The 12,375-nt window shown below is 42.0% G+C and overlaps 1 protein-coding gene across 2 annotated transcripts in view; it reads left to right on the top strand.

The window, feature by feature from the left end:
* LOC134210848 (uncharacterized) overlaps positions 1-12,375 on the top strand; it is a 331,227-nt gene that overhangs the window by 60,758 nt on the left and 258,094 nt on the right. The gene's annotated exons all lie outside the window — the stretch shown is intronic.

The following is a 12,375-nucleotide window of genomic DNA, read 5'->3' as shown; positions in this document are numbered from 1 at the left end:
AAAAAATATTGTGATATTTTTATATATTAATTTGTGTTTGTGTGTGTCACTTTCAGAACTTTTGTGCTACAAGGTTTAACGGAGCCGTATTTGTTTTTCACTATTAATTTTTATAACCGCTATCTCCCGGAGGAAAATCGGCGAAGGAGAATACTTTTTCATTCGGTGATACGGGAGCTGTTTGTGTTACTCCAGTTTAGATAAATTTCGGCCGAGTGATGTTCAAATATATTTTCTAGAGATGTTAAGATCTAGAGCACCGTCTGTTTGTATATTTTCGACTGGTTCAGATGAGTTTCCAAGCAAACGTCATTCCCAAAATGGGACGAAGGACTTGAGGCGTGTGAAAGGTGAAAGAACAAAGATCGTGCACTTGACCATCATTGTTTCCTTAAACACATACACGGGGATCTAGTCTAGTCTACACATACTCAGCCATATGAGTGTCGTAATTGATAGTATAACTGATTATAAAATGATGGAACTCGTAATAGTATTTCATGCCGGCCTGAATGCTGTATAAATAAAACTATATCCGAAGTACTTATCACCATTTGTAAGCGATATACCACTAGGAAGTAGTTTGCACCATGACGCACCTCTATGCTCAGGCCGAATAGTCATAAGGCCAAATAACCAATGGGCCGAATGGTCATTACGCCAAATTAGAAGTAAGAAGTGAGAAGTCAGTTCTTCATTTTATTTCTTCCTTATTCCTTCTACCTTTATGCTTCTTCCTGTTTTTTTTTTCCTTTTGCATCATTCTTTCTTAATTTTTTTTTTCTATTTTCCCTCTTCTTTCATCATCCTTTTTTTTTACATTCTTTTTTCATCCTTCTTCCGTCTCGTTTTCTATCTTTTACTTTCCTCTACTTCCTTCCTATTTCTTTCTTCCTGCTTCCTTATTCTTTTTTCCCTTGTCCCTTCTTTATTTTCTGTTTCTTATTTTTTCCTTCCTCCTTCTTCTTTATTTTTCTCTCTCATTTCTCACTTGCCCTATACCACTTCTCACTTCTCACTACGCACTTTGCGTATCTTATTTCCCACTGTGAAAAGTGAAGTGCGAAGTGAAAAGTGAGAAATGAGGAGTGAGCAAAAAAAGTGCGAAGTGAGAAGTTCGATGTCTCGCTTCTCACTCTTCATTCCTTATCTCACGCTTCTTATTTCTTACTTCTCACTCCTCACTTCCTACTGTGAAAAGGGAGAAGTGTGAAATGTGTGGCGAGAAAGGAGCAGTGGGACGCCTTTTACTCTCTATTTCTAACTTCTCACTGCGAAAAGTTAAACGTATGAAGTTAGAAATAAGGAGTGAGAAGTGACTAATCATATTACACATCATATTTCTCACTTTCGCATTAAGGTTTCCCACTTAGCACTCGTCATTACGCATTTCTTGTTTCTCACTTCTTATTATTTATTTCTCACTTCCCAATTTGCATTATTCACTTCACACTTTTCACATTCACTTTTGTTTGGCCAGATGACATTTCTGTCCATATGACCCGTTTCACGAAATCTACGTTCATATGATCCGTTCGGCTAAAGGACATGTTCGGTTATACAAACTGTTCGGTCAAACGACAATGTTATGATGACATTTTCGGTCAAATGACATTTACAGTCAAATGACAATGGATTTTTCTGCCAAACGAGCGCACAGTGGTTCGCTTCAGAATAAAGGTTGGCCAAAACCTCAAATTGGTCCTAAACATAGGTTTTAAGTGTGTATTGGCTTTTTGGTGCTTTTTATCATATACAGACTTATACGTGGGTGTTGAAAGTGTTGATCCCTCTTCAAGAACTTGCTTTGATAAAAGAAAAAGGTGCCCTCAGATTTTTAAAATATAATTTTCCTTCAAAATACGCGGAATTTTTGAATTGCTGTGCGTATACATGAAGGATTTTTGTTATTGAATTCGACAGCACATGCAATTTTAAAATTTGGGGAGACTTGATCCTCTTTCTATGATATCTACGCAATAATTATTTTTTTCCTGCCAACGCTTCATCAAATCTGTCAAACCTACAACAAATTACAAACCTGAGAACAGATTTATATTTTTTTTATATTTTTTCGCCAAATTTTTGGACGGGTGTACCATAAAACTTTGATGGAGTGTTGACATTTTCATCAGTGCAGACCATGAAGCATATTTATGGCTTTGTGCTATGAAAAAACGAAAGTATTTGGTCATTGCTATGAAAAGTTGTTCAAGAGACGAGCTCGGTGGTCTAGTGGCTACCGCTTCTGCCTTATAAGCAGGAGGTCGTGCGTTCAATTCCAGGCTCGTCCCTTTCCTACTTTGTATTTCTATCCTAGTTCTTTCTGTGTTTCACGTTCTACCAAAACGATTCCTACTGTTATAACCTTCCACACAATCCTAAAACCTCCCGTGGCACCTATGAGAGGTCGTAGAGTTCTCTGCATCTTTCTTAAGTAGGTGTCCAATTAACCATCCTTCCCCTTCCTTAGCATTCGCAAGGACGTGGCCAGGACAGATCTCGACTATTGGAGAGTGCATTGCTTCCATCTAAAAGATAGTGATTAGTCCCAAATCAATATCTGTGGTAACGGATGAAAGTGATGCACCTCTCATACAATAGTCTTGGCTTGTACCACCTACGAATTTGTGCGAATTGCTCAATGCTAATGCTAATGCTAATTGCTATGAAAAGTTGTTCAAATTTTGCGAGGCCAATAATTTCTTTTTTGAAGGTCAAAACATACAAACCGCCCTGCAGAATAATCAAGGTTGTCAATCCAAAAAATACCTTACCACATAAAGGTCATTTGTCTAGAGGACCTATACTAAAAATACGCTAGAAAAAACTACTATAGTTCTCGATAAAACAGGGGGTGATCAAGTCTCCCCGGGGATCAAGTCTACCCACCTTCCCCTACTATTCCATTTAACTCCACCATTGAGCTTATTAAAAAAGTGAAGATATTCCACAAAAAAGCTCAAAAAAATTTCAAAAGATGATATATTTGCTTGCTAAATTTGTTTTGTTGACAACGTAACAATATATTTTAAAAAGTCAATGGACAGTGCTGCGAAACGTTTTTTCACTGTTGTAGTAAATTCCATACAAACGGCTTATGGTCAGGCAAATTACAATCAAATTAACTCAGAAATCTTAATGACTATTGATATAGCAAATGTTGAACGATGAGCAAAGGGGAGCAAGAAATTCAAAGATGTTATTTCAATATAATTGTATGTAAATTAGTGTGTGATTTGATTGATGGAATCGCGAGAGCTTTATACATATATTAGGCTTGTCCAAATAGTTGTTTTGGCATTGGAAATAAACCACAAATTCATTCAGCGGTCCATGTTATGCTAGCTATAATATTCAATATGTTAGGGAGAAATTTAGGATAATTCATTTGAATTATACTCCTTAAATTATGGAACATCCGCAATTATTTATTATTTTTCACAAAAGTTGCATTTGAATAGAATCAATAAATTCGATTATAACCTTATAGATACGTATTTCAACCTCAACAGTAAGGCCGTCTTCAATGTCTCGCACTTCATTCAAGTGGTGGAATTGAATGTGAAAGTACCAACTCGTCTTATGAATATTGTTCATTGTTTGTTGTTATAATGATCATCCGACAGAGTATGTTTGTCTTGATGAATCTTAACTCTGAAAACCAACGCAACGTATAATGACTTCAACGTATATGGATCACGAAATTCTTTAGTGATTTTAGACACAAACCCAAGTTGACGACGAGCTCGCTTGATTACTTCCTCTTGGTGTTCTTTGAACGTCAGCTCGGCATCCAGAACAACTCCAAGATCTTGAACAGAAAAAGCACGGTCTAGCGGTTCATCACGATTACGTAGTTGTGTATGATCGGGCACTTCTTGTTCTTATGAAAGAACACTTTGGCACGCTCAATTTTCATATATTTAGTCTACATCTAAACAGATAACACTGAATCAACAATTTGACGCCACAATATACGGTTCGAGGTCGCATCTCTCCATCCTCGAATACGCCCCACGCTCGCCAAGTCGTTCTGCACCTGGTCTGCCCATCTCGCTCGCTGCGCTCCACGTCGTCTCGTACCTGCCGGATCGGAAGCGAACACCATCCTTGCAGGGTTGCTGTCCGGCATTCTTGCAACATGCCCTGCCCATCGTACCCTTCCGGCTTTAGCTACCTTCTGGATACTGGGTTCGCCGTAGAGCTGGGCGAGCTCATGGTTCATTCTTCGCCGCCACACACCGTCTTCTTGCACATCGCCAAAGATGGTCCTAAGCACCCGTCTCTCGAATACTCCGAGTGCTTGCAAGTCCTCCTCGAGCATTGTCCATGTTTCCTGTCCGTAGAGGACTACCGGTCTTATTAACGTCTTGTACATGACACTTTTGGTGCGGTGGCGAATCTTTTTTGACCGCAGTTTCTTCTGGAGCCCGTAGTAGGCCCGACTTCCACAGATGATGCGCCATCGTATTTCACGACTGACATTGTTATCAGCCGTTTGCAATCCAAGCAACACCTCTCTTGTTTCTCAGTGAGTAACAACAACTGTGGTGTGACTTACTAAAGGTCTGACTTATGCACAACGCGTCGTATTTGGAACTCCTTTGTGACGCAAAAAGCGCAAGAGGTGGAGCCTATTTGCAACATCTTGTAGCTACAATGAAAATAAAAACACAAAACCAACCGGGAATCGAACCATGGACCTTGAGATTTGCAACCTTCTACTATAACCATCACACCAACAATTCTATTTGGAGATTCTGCTACAAGTGCACTACATAAACAACAAAGCCATTTGTAACTTCATTGTACCTTATACGGAACATGCAGGAGACTGTCAAAAATAAAATACTGCTCAGCTGAGCTCAAAGTGTTTTGCAACATATCAGAAACATTGTCGTAATAGCAATGAACCGAAGTGTTATTAATTCTGCAACTTATCTGTTTTGTTTCTGATATGAAACACATCGAATTTTAAACCACCCAAGAAGTCAGATGGGTAGAATATTGTGACGCCACTTAAACGGAAATGAAACATTGTGATTTTCTGAAACTGGGAAGTGGCTTTAATGTGACTCGATGTATTGCCAGTGTCTTCAATGCAATTTATTAGGAACAAACACCTATTTGAAAGATGTTGCGCGTGCTGCTTAGGAAGCATCCGAGGTAGACGAATTCCTCGACCACCTCGAAGGTATCCCCGTCTATCGTAACACTGCTTCCCAGGCGGGCCCTGTCGCACTCGGCTCCGCCCACAAGCATGTACTTTGTCTTTGACGCATTCACCACCAGTCCAACTTTTGTTGGTTCCCGTTTCAGGCGGGTGTACAGTTCTGCCACCTTTGCAAATGTTCGGCCGACAATGTCCATGTCATCCGCGTTGGTTCCCGTTTCAGGCGGGTGTACAGTTCTGCCACCTTTGCAAATGTTCGGCCGACAATGTCCATGTCATCCGCGAAACAAATAAATTGACTGGATCTGTTGAAAATCGAACCCCGGCTCTCCGCATGACACCTTCTAGCGCAATGTTGAACAACAGGCACGAAAGTCCATCACCTTGTCTTAGTCCCCGGCGCGATTCGAACGAACTGGAGTGTTCGCCCGAAATCTTCACACAGTTTTGCACACCATCCACCGTTGCTTTGATCAGTCTGGTAAGCTTCCCAGGGAAGCTGTTCTCGTCCATAATTTTCCATAGCTCTACGCGGTCTATACTGTCATATGCCGCCTTGAAATCAACGAACAGATGGTGCGTTGGGACCTGGTATTCACGGCATTTTTAAAAGATTTGCCGTACAGTAAAGATCTGGTCCGTTGTCGAGCGGCCGTCAACGAAGCCGGCTTGATAACTTCCCACGAACTCATTCACTAATGGTGACAGACGACGGAAGATGATCTGGGATATCACTTTGTAGGCGGCATTAAGGATGGTGATCGCTCGAAAGTTCTCACACTCCAGCATGTCGCCTTTCTTGTAGATGGGGCATATAACCCCTTCCTTCCACTCCTCCGGTAGCTGTTTAGTTTCCCAGATTCTGACTATCAGTTTGTGCAGGCAAGTGGCTAGCTTTTCCGGGCCCATCTTGATGAGCTCAGCTCCGATACCATCTTTACCAGCTGATTTATTGGTCTTTAGCTGTTGGATGGCATCCTTAACTTCCCTCAAGGTGGGGGCTGGTTGGCTTCCATCGTCCGCTGAACTGACGTAGTCATCTCCTCCGCTGCCTTGACTTTCACTGCCTGTACTCTCAGTGCCATTCAAATGTTCCTCGTAGTGCTGCTTCCACCTTTCGATCACCACACGTTCGTCCGTCAAGATGCTCCCATCCTTATCCCGGCACATTTCGGCTCGCGGCACGAAGCCTTTGCGGGATGCGTTGAGCTTCTGGTAGAACTTGCGTGTTTCTTGAGAACGGCACAGCTGTTCCATCTCCTCGCACTCCGCTTCTTCCAGGCGGCGTTTCTTCTAATGAAAAAGGCGAGTCTGCTGTCTCCGCTTCCGTCTATAACGTTCCACGTTCTGTCGGGTACCTTGCTGCAGCGCGACCGCCCGCGCTGCGTCCTTCTCCTCCACAATCTGTCTGCACTCTTCGTCGAACCAATCGTTCCGTCGACTTCGTCCCACATACCCGACGTTGTTCTCCGCTGCGTCGTTAATGGCTGCTTTAACTGTATTCCAGCAGTCCTCAAGAGGGGCCCCCTCGAGATCACCCTCTTCCGGCAACGCTGCCTCGAGATGCTGCGCGTATGCAGTGGCGACATCAGGTTGCTTCAGTCGCTTTAGGTCGTACCGCGGCGGTTGTCGGTACCGAACATTGTTGATGACGGATAGTTTTGGGCGCAGTTTAACCATCACCAGTTAGTGGTCAGAGTCGATGTTAGCGCCACGATATGTCCTGACGTCGATAATGTGGCACGCTCAAAGTCATGTGATAAGCTCAACACCAGACGAGAAGCCGATCTAGCTTGAGCTTGAGCTTGATTGACTGCTCGTAGTTGCTACTCCATTATGACCAGATCAGCTGTTCTTGCACAGGGAACCAACAGATGTTTGCTTGGGACTAGGCACCTTTTGTATCTTCAATGTACAAGTACTGGTGATCTAATTTGTTAGGTCATACTGGCGCCTGCCACGTCAGAATGCAAGTCAATATAGGGAAGGGGGAGGACATGATGATGCAATCACTCGCCCACTGCAAGCAGAATATACCTCTGCACTTGCCACGAGTTCATGCGGAATTTGTTGGAATTTCTGGGTTAGGTTGGAGAGGCAGAGGTCCGTCTTGGTTAACGAGCTGCCAATGTGATAGATAGGAGAAGGTAACTGATGGAATTTCTAATTGGATGTAGGAAACGAACTAGTTCATTTCCAATTCTATCAGATTACTGATAGAATACTCAAGTTGAAGGTATAGGAATAGTAATGGAAACGGTATGGAAGTCCATTTCCAGTTCTAGCGATTGCTGAACATGAGAAATAAAGAGAAAGATACAAAGTAGGAGAATGGAACGGACCTGGGATTGAACCCACGACCTCCTGCGTATGAGGCAGAAGCAGTAGCCATATGACTACCAAGCCCGCATTACACCAGACGAGAAGCCGATCTAGGAGATGAAGTCTTCTTCAACGGCAACGGCCTAAGATTGTCAATCCGAAACAGATGAGCCTATTTTTACAGCCAGTTTTCTATCACACAGATAGGAACTGAACCAACAAACAAGCCGAGAAGAAAGGCCTAATTTTTCGATTTTTGCGAAAAGAATTGTGTGGCTCACACGATCGAAAGCTGCCTTCAGATCGGTGTAAACGGAATCGATCTGCTTTCCTCGACCAATGTTCCGCAAGCAAAGCGAAGAGAATTCAACTAGATTGGTGGTAACGCTTCGCTCCGGGAAAAAAAAACATGTTGTTTTGACCTGATGTAGTGCCTCACGCGGGAGAATGTGTAGCTCGAAACGATGATTTCCATTAGCTTCAAGCACGCGCATAAGGATGTAATTCTTCGATAATGTTTCATGTCATCTTTAGCATAATTTTTGTTCACCGGAAACATGAATGATTTTTTTTAATAGAGTTGGAAAACAAGGTTGTTGCAACGATAAATTGAGAAGGCACTATCAAGAGGCACTATCAAATTGGCCGAGCATTTCTTAAGAATACTGGCAGGCAAACACCCCCCCCCCCGCCCCCCGGACCTGGTCGGAATGACATTTTCAAATTAGACAGTGCAATCAACAGGTCTTCAGCAATGTATCTGCGTCAATAATCTCACTTGGGACGAAACTCAGTCTCATAGGTATTCAATAAAATTTACTTCAAATAGAGCGTACACAAAACAGGCATTCCGAAATCGGGCTGAATTGAAAATGAAATGGTTAATTAAAATAACCGATTTTGCCGTTTCGTTTTTCATGCATTTATCCTCCATAATCGAAAATCAATCATCTACCTGCATTACTGAGAAAACAATCCAACTCTTCTATGCTTCAAGCTGTGTCACTGTCATGTAAAGCGCAGCAGCAGAAACATGTTGGATTTACTGAAAAAGTTCGCCGTCAAAAGCGATCCAGCCGCTGGCGGGTGACATACAATGGCAGGCACAACATTCAAACCACGCTTGAGTGTGTGCATACACCTGAGAGTGCATCCCACGCCGCATGCGGCGTTAGACACAAACAGTGTTTCAGAAGTTCCCAGCCGTCGTCGCCACCACGGCAACGGATCAAAAGCAACCGACATACGAAACCGTGATTCCGATAACGTCACTCACAAACGGCGCAACCATCTGTGGGCGAGAATATCCGCTCATTGTGTGGCAGAAAAAAAAAGATCACAGTTCAGTCTTGCCGTCCTTTCCCACTGCAGGGCTTTTGATAGGAACAATTTCATCTGGATATGGTGTTTCCTTGATGTCCCAGGCTACAGTATGTGGATCAGTTTTCAGTAAAAAACATCGCTCGGTAACCATTGCACTGTCAGCGGAAGTGAAGCTTTTCTGCACAATCGGGACCGTCGGATGCAGTGCTCTATCGGGAAAATCCGCTTTCCATTGGACACGCACATGAAAACACTATCGCGATAGACACTCAGCACTACTTCAGGGAAGAATTTCTAGTTTTTCATCCATGATATTGTGACTCTCGAAAATTCAGAGAAACAAAAATTTAAAAAATATGGATGGGATTAGAATAGCGCTTTTAGATTTTTATCAGTGTAGTCATGAGATTCAAATAAACGCTTGAATATCCAAAACATTCCAAGTTTTTGCCAATCAGTTACATCGCATCCAGAACTGAATACTTGTTCATCGTGCGCTGGTTGCCTTCGAGTTCGGAACACAAGGAATGTTTCCGGTCAATGTCGTCACTGGTTCGTTAAATGTTTCCATAAAATTCTCTAACAGGGATTACCATAAAGGTACTGACAAGGCAGTGTGGTTCGATTAGATCGAAATATATAATCTTCATAACAAAGAAGATATTTTCCATTTATATATTGAAGGCTCATATATCCCCAAGATAAAAGATCCTTTGGCAGATAAAAAAAGAAAAAAAAAAAAGGTTGCAAATTAGGTGTCACCTTTGATCACTTGTCTGATATGTCTAAATGATATGTTTTCTGATTTTTGACATGTCTACATTTGACTTCTCCAACTCATAAGACAAGTCGACTTATTCTTCCAATTGGTTTAAGCATGATTTTGTTTTATAACGTAAATAATCCGTTTTAGAGCAGTTTATTTAATTGATTTAATTTGAAAATCAGACATGATCTTGATGTTGCTTCTACTCCTGACATTCTATATTGCCAAATTGTCCAATATCTCTCAATTTTGAGATTAATCTTACTTGTCTATTTTGTTTCACTAAACACCTATCTGAAGTACCTGATTTGTTTCGTTTCTCTCAATTAGAATTTGGATGTAATGAAAACCATTAGTGGACTGTCTATGGACCATATAGACATCTTAGGGAATTATGGGGAATATGACGTAGTAGAGTATGGAGTAGTATCATGATTATGTATTTTTAGATACCTTATGCTTACCTCATCAGAACTATATTGACGAAGAAAACACACATGTGCTCAAAATGACTATCAATATGACCATCTCAGCCGAACCGGACGGAATTCGGTGAATTCAAAGTCACTTAGCTGCCGTTGATGCATTCTCGGTTCATGAAATTCGCCTTGCAGTCATCAGTGCTGTGTGTGTACCCAACGAAGGTGCATAGCAGGATTTTGATTGCATTTTGGCCCGGCAATGTAGATGCAAACCGGGTTGGTCTTCGAAAGTGCCTCGCTGTATGGTAAGGTGCAAGCGCTAGGCATCCGGAGCACGAGAACGAGCTTGTGCACAATGGGAGGAGGCATTACAAGTAGGTGGATAAAACTATTGTTATTGTCCAAAATGTTAACATTAAAAATATTATGGTTAACAATGTTTAGGGATTCTTATCATCATTTTTGGGTCTTACTTTTCGAGTAACATCTGATACAAATAAAATGCCTTCAAGTTCACGAGACGTTTGCGTTCCTACCCAAGGTAAACAAATCTGTTGTGAAAATTTGAAAATTTGGGCCAGTCAATTTATCTATCAATGACAATTCTCTCTCCCACTGTGTCGCGGTGTGAAAATGATCGCAGATGTAGAGGGACTAGGAGAAAACACTCGTTTCGCTTCTATAGACGATGTTTGTTTATATTAGCACAGAATAAACTTTCGCTCTATTTAGAACCGGTAGCAAGATGGCATGTCTCGAAAGTGGGTTGTTGGCAGGTGGCTGAAAACGTTGTTGGCAATACCTGGATGTTATTAGAACGGTATATAGTTTAACCGAATCAAACCGATTCTACCATGGGTGCAGGTGTTGTATTTTTACATAGCCGAAATGTTTAGCAAAGTGTAAAGCACGCAGTTCATTTTTTTGAATTTCTATACAATTTTCATCAAGTTTGCAGCCTATTTAACTTTTTTGTTCAGTTTTTAAAGTTTTTCCCTTAAAATCTATCCATAAGTACTGCCTACGTACCTATACCTATGATGTTGTCCGTAATGTCTTGTTTCATGTCGCTCGCAATCTTCCTCGATTGCACGCAGTCAGCGAGTTCTACCGACTTCCTCTTCCAGGTTCTCTGCTGAACATGGATTTTGCTGGTCTCTCTTCCGGCATACGCACTATGTGTCCAGCCCACTATAATCTGCCGTATTTTATCAGTCTGTCAATGTCTGCATTTTTGTGCACTTGGTACAACTCGTGATTCATGCATCTGTGCCATTCACCATTTTCCACCACACGCCGCTCGCCAAGTATCGAGCGCAGTAAGTTTTGCCCACACACCCTGAGAATACGATAGTCTGTATTTTTTAACGTCCATGCTCCATGGCCGTACAGGGCGACTTGACGAATCAACGATGAGTACAGAGCTAGTTTTGTCCTTGTCCGTAAGCAGCGAGACTTTAGCTGGCTACGCAAACCGTAGATAGTCCTACTTGCAGTCGCAACACGTCTTTTCACCTCATGGCTAACGTCATTATCACATATAACGAGTATTCCAAGATATGTAAATTCGTCGACAACCTCAAATCGCATCCCATCCATTTCCACCTCGGGCGGAATCAACAATGTTAGGACACCGACTAGGAAGGCAAAACAAGATTATAACATAATTGAAACAACATCAGTTAATTATAACAACCGTTGATATAATTGAGTTATGATAAATTATTATCACATTTTTTCTTAACAAAATTATAACAGAATTAGTTATGTTTCATTGTTTTGTTAGAAAATTTTGTTACTTTAACAACATCCTGAACCAAGTTTATAACAGCCTTTGTTAGAAAAACTGTTGAACTTAGTAACACAATATGATATAAATTTGTTATTCTCTCCTGATTGGGACTGCCACGTTCTATGCCAGCCACCAGGTACTTGGTTTTCTTATCGGATTCTCGAACAAATTGATGTTTCGGGAATAGTAGGTTGTTGGCCCAATGCTCCCTATCCACCGGGGTGGGGCGGCCTTCTTAGATATAGCTTCCGGAGAATAGCATTTCATACTCAGCCGCTGGATGCCAGAACAGACGCTGTTGGAGTCGTACCTCCTTGGTGAACAGACGCTCGATCAGTCGGGTCAAATTTGTTTAAAGTCCCACCCAACACCAGGACTAGGCTAGTGCGCTTTGAGCGGCATACGGTCGCTTTAATAGGGTCTGCTTGGGGACACAAGAGCACGCTACTCGCCCGCCAGACATTCTAAATCTCACGCTCCTCTAATGTGGATTGCGAGTGGTTTGACTATGCGTCCAATTTGGAAATCTGGAGCTCGTTCAGTAGCCGTTGGGTTGCGAAGGCCGACGGAGGTC

The sequence above is a fragment of the Armigeres subalbatus genome, chromosome 2 (genome assembly GCF_024139115.2).
Source record: "Armigeres subalbatus isolate Guangzhou_Male chromosome 2, GZ_Asu_2, whole genome shotgun sequence".
NCBI lineage: Eukaryota > Metazoa > Arthropoda > Insecta > Diptera > Culicidae > Armigeres > Armigeres subalbatus.
This window is presented reverse-complemented; position numbering and strand designations above follow the sequence as displayed.